The sequence below is a fragment of the Pimephales promelas genome, chromosome 17, assembly GCF_988280905.1.
Source record: "Pimephales promelas chromosome 17, fPimPro1.hap1.1, whole genome shotgun sequence".
Classification (NCBI taxonomy): Eukaryota; Metazoa; Chordata; class Actinopteri; order Cypriniformes; family Leuciscidae; genus Pimephales; species Pimephales promelas.
This window is the reverse complement of record NC_142785.1, coordinates 739,889-748,130: the sequence shown is the minus strand read 5'-3', so window position 1 is coordinate 748,130 and position 8,242 is coordinate 739,889.

The window sequence follows — 8,242 nt, the reverse complement described above, 5'->3', positions numbered from 1 at the left end:
TGGGTGGATGGATGGATGGATGGATGGATGGATGGATATGGGTGGATGGATGCGTGGGTGGATGGGTGGATGGATGGATGGGTGGGTGGATGGATGGATGGATGGATGGATATGGGTGGATGGATGCGTGGATGGGTGGGTGGATAGATGGGTGGGTGGGTGGATGGATGGATGGATGGATGGATGGATGGATGGATATGGGTGGATGGGTGGATTATGGATGGATGGATGAATGAATGAATGAATGAATGAATGAATGAATGAATGAATGAATGAATGAATGAATGAATGGATGAATGAATGAATGGATGGATGGATGGGTGGATGGATGGGTGGATGGATGGACAGATAGATAAGCGTGACCTCTGACCCCAGGCGTGTGAGATCAGGGAGTGATTGGATCTGACGGCTCGTTCATCATCACAGAGACCCGTTCCATCCCTCGCTCTCTCCCTCCTCTAGTGTGTGATTCATTAAAAATGCCAAGTAGTAAACAACTGGAACAATTTCTCCCACTTCATGCATTTATCCCATCAAGTGTTTTCCAATTAGTTTTTTGATGTTTGGTGAATTAATATATTCATATCATTTTTTCTGATTAGGAAATCTCGGTTGATGTGTGTATCTTCATCAGTGTGCAGTCACACAGAAACTCTGAGTTTAGAAAGCACAACCGAACAGCGAACGTCATCACTCTGACTGTGCTGATAATATTAATAAATCATCCTGGCCTCATAAAAGAAGCGAGGCGAATGACAGGACTGGAGAACAATGCTAGAAAACTAATTTCTTGTGTATTACGACTCACTGCTACCATACCAATAAACGGGAATAAGTGATTACGATAGCTAAATATGTGGGAGAGCGTTGCTATAATGTGACAATGTTGAACTGCAATAAGTAGCACTTCAAAGTCAATACCAAATCAAAACTATTTAGCACATTGAAAGGGTTAAATGACAATATATGGTTATGATTACACTTAAAATAGTTACTGTACTCAAGAAAGAAAGCGAGAGCTGGATCCAAACGCAGAACAATTTAATAACAAAGTAAACCAGAACAGACATCAGAGAACCGATGACCAGAGCAGCACAAACTCTTCAGTTATACTCCACATGTGTCATGACATACTCCGACACTATGTGCTCCTTGTACAGTTGCTCCACCTGACGTGGATTATGAAAGATTATTCTGTCATCTCCATCAAAGACTTCTCAGTAAAGAAGTCTTTCTAGATTCTTTCTAAAAGAATCCTGAAAAATAAAATGTATCACAGTTTCACAAAAAATATGAGCAGTTTTCAACATTGAAAATAATCATAAATATTTCTTGATCATCAGATCCTCATATTAGAGTGATTTGTGAAGGATCATGTGACACTGAAGACTGGAGTAATGATGATAAATTCAGCTTTGATCACAGGAATAAATTACACTTTACTGGATATTCACATATAAAACAGATGATTTACATTATAATAATATTTCACTATTTTACTGTATTTTTGACCAAATAAACGCAGTCTTGCTGAGCAGAAGAGACTCTTTCAGAAACATGAAACATCTTATCAATCCCAATATAAATATTTAAACACACACACACACACACACACGTGCACAGGAGAAGGCAATCCTTTCTATTCTTCTAAATAACTCTCAGCTAAAGCCCTTCGACTCACACCGAGTAAACAGAGCTGGTGTACGGTGAGAGTGAGATGTGTGTGTGTGTCGTTCTGAGCTCTGATTGGCTGCTCTGCTCGTTACTGTGTGTTTTAATGTGCTCTACATCTGTTATACGGTGTCCATCCTGTCAGGGTTCAGCATCAGCACCGTTAAACAAGACCCTGATGTCCCAGCAATTAACTGGCATCAGCTCACACACACACACACACACACACACACACACACACACACTGTACACACTATACAGCAAACGAGCAAAACGCCACAGAACACGGCATGTTGTCTCACAGCGCGGGCTCTGTGTTATTTTTAGGGCTGTGCAAAAGTTAATTGCGATTAATCGCATCCAAAATAAAAGTCTGTGTTTACATAATATATTTGTGTGTGCTGTATATAATTATTTTGTATATATAAGTACCTATGCATGCATGTATATATTTAATAATTATTTGCGCTTAAATTCTGTATATATTTATAAATAAATAATCTATATTATATAAAGATAAATATTTTATATATGAATAACACATTTTCTTAAATATATACATGCATGTGTGTTTATTTATATATACAAAATAATTATATACAGCAAACACAAATATATTATGTAAACACAGACTTTTATTTTGGATGCGATTAATCACAATTAATTTTTGCACAGCCCTAGTTATTTTGTTTATTTCCTGTATTAGTTTATCTCGATTAACTATTGCTGCTGCTTCACTTTTTATTTTTTGTGGAAATGTGACATTTCGTCAGGATTATTTGATGAATAGAAAGTTCAAAAGACCAGTATTCATTTGTAACACAACTGTTTTCAACACTTATATTAATCATAAGTGTTTGTTGATCATCATATCCTCATATTAGAGTGATCATGTGACACTGAAGACTGGAGTAATGATGATAAACATTCAGCTTTGATCACAGGAATAAATTACACTTTATATATAATTTATATATTTACTATATTAAAATAGAAAACAGCAGATTTATAATATTTCACTTTTTTCACTGAATGTTTGATCAACTAAAAGCAGTCTGGCTGAGCAGAAGAGACTCTTTCAGAAACATTAACACATCTTGTCTTTCTAAAGAGGTCTATGATGTATATAATTATTACTTTACATCGTTATAGCGCTGATTGACTGATGACGCCACCAGAACACTATATTCAGGCATGCACTATAGCAACTATCCCAATCTCTGTTTAAAATGATATGAGAGAGAGAGAGATGAAAGGTCTCTAAACGAGCGCTAATGTGATGATCCGGTCCGGTTGGTGATCCGAACTCATCCGACTGTGAGAGTCCCTGCTGGTTTAACAATTGGTTTTTCTAGTAAAGAAGTCGAGTTGTTTTACCTCCTTTTCATTATTGTTTTGTTTGTTTGTTTTTTCTTTATTTAGAGGAAAAACAGGGACAGCGTACAATAAACATTAAGCTCAAAGGGAGAGATGCGTAGTACTAGGTTTCAGCTCAAGAGCTCATTTCCACCCGTATTCCTTACTAGAGGACAAGTTACAGTGTTGTTTGGCCTATTAATGGGTTTTAAACTCACCAATTGACACTTCTGTTTTAATGGTGACATATTATGCCAATTTTACAAGATAATAATATAATATAATATAATAATTCTTACGGTAGTGTGGTACTGGAAGCACGAGGAGACGAAGAATAACAGGAAACAGGATCTTTAATAATCAAAACTCAGGAATCAGACTAGGGGAACAAGGCACAGCTGGGGCAAATTAACACAGGCGAGGAGCGGGAAAATAGAAACAGGACTGAACCAAATACACAAAGAATGGGGGGACCACAGGACACACATGTAACAATAATATAATATAATATAATATAATATAATATAATATAATATAATATAATATAATATAATATAATATAATATAATATAATATAATATAAGTAATATAAATCTCTGGCGTTCCCAGAATATGTGAAATTCCAGCTCAAAATACCAGATCATATATTATAGCTTGTAAAACTTTTGTGTGTGTCCCTTTAAATGCAAATGAGCTTTAGCTCCGCCTCCATTCAGAAGAGGGCGGAGCCTTCACACAAGCTTCAGAGACTCCGGCCATAACAACACAGTCCGATCTCCCTGATCCAGGATCAGGAGTAACCCAGCAAACACCGAACGTTCCCCTAACGTTCCCGAATGGTCCCGTGAGGTTATTTTTTTGGGAACCAAACAAGAACGTTATAGGAACGTTCCATGTAGGTTATTTTTAGGTTCCATTTTTATAACGTAAGGAGAATGTTCCGGGAAAATTAAAGGGTTAGTTCACCCAAAAATGAAAATTCTGTCAGTATTTCCTCACCCTCATGTTGTTCAACCCCGTAAGACCTTCGTTCATCTTCGCAACACAAATTAAGATATTTAAGATATTAAGATCGCTCCTGTATACTAGGCCATAGGCTTCTTGAGGGAATGACTCGAAAAGTCATTAAAGACATCGTTAAAATAGTCCAAGTGACTACAGTGGCTCAATCTTAACTTTATCAAGCGACGAGAACACTTTTTATACGCAAAAAAACAACAAAAATAACGACTTTATTTCAACTATTCACTTCCTTCTCCATGAGCCTGTAGTCAGTTAACGTAGTGTGATTGCGTAGAGCTACGTCACACGTAGGCTCACTATTGGCCGACGCTGGTCATGTGTGTGTGATGCGTGTGACGTACAATAACAGAAGCTTACGCTATTAAACTAGTAACCTGACTCGCGCAGAGGGAGAAATAAACCAATAGTTGAAATAAAGTCCTTATTTTTGCGTATAAAAAGTGTTCTCGTCGTTTGATAAAGTTAAGATTGAGCCCCTGTAGTCACTTGGACTATTTTAACGATGTCTTTAATGACTTTTCGAGTCATTCCCTCAAGAAGCCTATGGACTGTATGCAGGAGCGATCTTAATATCTTAAATATCTTAATTTGTGTTCTGAAGATGAACGAAGGTCTTACGGGGTTGAACAACATGAGGGAGAGTAAATACTGACAGAATTTTCATTTTTGGGTGAACTAACCCTTTAAGGGAAAGTTCTAGGAACCTTCTGGAAAACCAAAAACTAACGTTCCCAGAACCTAAATTTGTTTGCCGGGAACCAGCATCTTTAGCTCCGCCTTCCGGAGAGACTCAGGGAGAGCTTCACTTTTACACGTTTCTGAATGTTAGCGGAGACGGGGTCTGGTATATTATAATAAGATCCTCTTCATACGTCAGAAGGAGCGAAATCTGATCGGCTCTCAGAGAAACACTCAGTTACTGGGTTTCACTGTTCATGGTTTCTGTGGGTAGAAGCGGCCGATTACAGCACACACACACACACACACACACACACACACACGGAGAAAGGCAGATTTTCACTTAATGGGATATTGCAGTATATATTTGAAACTTCCCTTTCATGCTGATTTTAAACACAAGTCAGCTCCGGCTAATGATGAACAAGCACATGATAATAGAGGAACAGGTCTGAGCAACAACATTAACCCCGAGTCACATCAGAGATGGAGACGCCGCACAGCTTCACTGCTAATGAGCAAATCTGCCGGATTGATCTCTAACAGAATGGATGTCAGTTCGCCAATTCTGGAGCTAATCATCCATAAAGCCCCAGAGCCCTCGAATGACTGTCCTGACCTCGTCCTTCCCTGAAAACACTCTCAAAGTCAGACATGGCGGGTCACCGGCATCGCTTTACTGCTACTGTTTAAGGACGATCCATTGTGACGGGCCTAATTTAAAGTGGGGATAATAGAGCCACAGACATTTCAGAACAGCAAATCAATACGCTGCTATTGCTGAGAGTCTGATCATTCACCATCATTATACAGACGAAGCACAGATCTCTCTTGTTCTCTTCTTCCAGCATTTCTCTGGCGTCCTGCACAAAACATCCACAGGTGGGAAGTCGTCTGACAAACCTGTGTTTTAATCAAGCGGCAACCTTCCCGTCTCGCTCCTATCCAACACGGAAGTGACTTATACTGCAGTTCATCCACTGGCCACTAGAGGCCGGCTGGAGGAGAGACTCATGGTGCGTTCCATTATACCCAACGAACCGACTCGGACCTCGGATTTGGCGTCACGTCCACACTTCAAGCGTTCTATTATGTTTTGCGTGTCCTAATCGGAGAAAGCTGTTGTCATGGTAGCATACTATTATAATAAAATAAATAAATATTAACTAAAACTAAATATTAACTATAACTAAATATTATGACTACACCTTATCAAAACGCAGCCACTTGAAAATGATCACTTAATGTTTTTCATGTTAATCTTCTGTTAGCAACGTTAGTAATTGCACTCACAACAACCGATTCCCATACCCACAGGGGACGCAGTAATACGAGTGATTATAATCGTCATTTAAAATACCAAAGCGGTTCAAAAACAATGAAAACAATTCATTTTGCAAGTCACAGGGCGCGGCCATCTTGTATTCCGAAACGGATTTCTTGCTCGGTGTCCTCACGGTTGTCCGACGTCCGAGAGGAGAAATCCGAGGAAAGGGGGCGTTTTGCTAGGCAACGTCTGTCGTCCGATTCGGATTTCCGAGACGGATGAATAATAGAACGCACCATCGATCCCATAGACCCGCATGTTAAAATGCCCAACTTTACGCAAGAAAACAATGTGTTTACAGCCTGGTGCAAAAAGTGGTTTTGGCAAATTTTGCCCTTCATGACGAGTGTGAGAGGTGCGATTTTTTTTATAGCTACTTAAAACTCATCTAATACTCATCTAATACTCATCTAATACTCATCTAAAACTCATCGAATACTCATCGAATACTCATCTAATACTCATCTAATACTCATCTAAAACTCATCGAATACTCATCGAATACTCATCTAATACTCATCTAAAACTCATCTAATACTCATCGAATACTCATCTAATACTCATCTAAAACTCATCTAATACTCATCTAATACATACCTAATACCCATCTAATACTCATCAAATACCCATCTAATAATCATCTAATACTCATCGAATACTCATCTAATACCCATCTAATACTCATCTAATACTCACCTAAAACTCATCTAATACTCATCTAATACTCATCTAATACTCATCTAATACCCATCTAATACTCATCTAATACTCACCTAAAACTCATCTAATACTCATCTAATACTCATCTAATACCCATCTAATACCCATCTAAAACTCATCTAATACTCATCTAATACTCATCTAATACTCATCTAATACTCACTGAATACTCATCTAAAACTCATCTAATACTCATCTAATACTCATCTAATACTCACTGAATACTCATCTAAAACTCATCTAATACTCATCTAAAACTCATCTAATACTCATCTAATACATATCTAATACTCACTTAAAACTCATCTAATACTCATCTAATACTCATCTAATACTCATCTAATACCCATCTAATACTCCTCTGATACTCATCGAGTACTCATCTAGTTCTATCTATCTATCTATCTATCTATCTATCTATCTATCTATCTATCTATCTATCTATCTGTCTGTCTGTCTGTCTGTCTGTCTGTCTGTCTGTCTGTCTATCTATCTATCTATCTATCTATCTATCTATCTATCTGTCTATCTGTCTGTGTATCAGTTTATCTTTCTTTCTTTCTTTCTTTCTTTCTTTCTTTCTTTCTTTCTTTCTTTCTTTCTTTCTTTCTTTCTTTCTTTCTGTCTTTGAATTGTTTTTAATTCTACTTTTGATTCTTACATTGAAATTTCTATGGAAATTCTGCATCCTGTTTGCAACCTAAATTCAATTAAGGATTTGATTTGGAATTTAAAAGGATTCTAAATTCTATTCTGAATGACGCACAGCCTGGTTAGCATATTTACTGTAAGTCCAGGTAAAAATCACCTTTCTCTGCTTTGTAAATAAACAAACCAGCTTACAAATACAAGTAAAGTGTAAAATCTAGGAGCCATACTCAAGATTAACAACCACTCAATGATGACAGTTTGATTTAGGAAATGATATGGGTTTATCCCAGGGTTAACAATTTCACATGTGCAACAGAGACTGATGGAGAGTTTCAACAGGCCCATCAATAGATCAAGTGCATCTGAACAGGAGAGGGTGAAACATCACCATCTGAATGAAACATCAGACCTTTAAGGTTGAAGATCTGGAAAATAATGAGGTCGAGGCACAAGGTCGGCCCTACACTTTTGCTCTGAGAACACCAGCAGAATTGAACACAGACTCGTCCCTGGCAGGAGAATGGAGAATTTGCATTGATTGATCAGAGATGTCACACTGACAGATGCTTCGGGTGGAAATGCATCTCTTGGTACTCGAAAAAGGATTTTGAGGATAAGATGGTGCTGCACTTTAATGCTGGATTTTCTGCTATGACCGGCAAAAATATTTCCATAATACTTTAGAAAAACGTGTGATCAATCTCCCTTCTCTTCCCAATTTAGAAACGATTCTCCTTCAAGCCTAACCAGAGATACAGGAGAGTGAAACATGTGCATGCCTTTTCAAGAACTGGAAGATAATTGTGTGTGTGACTC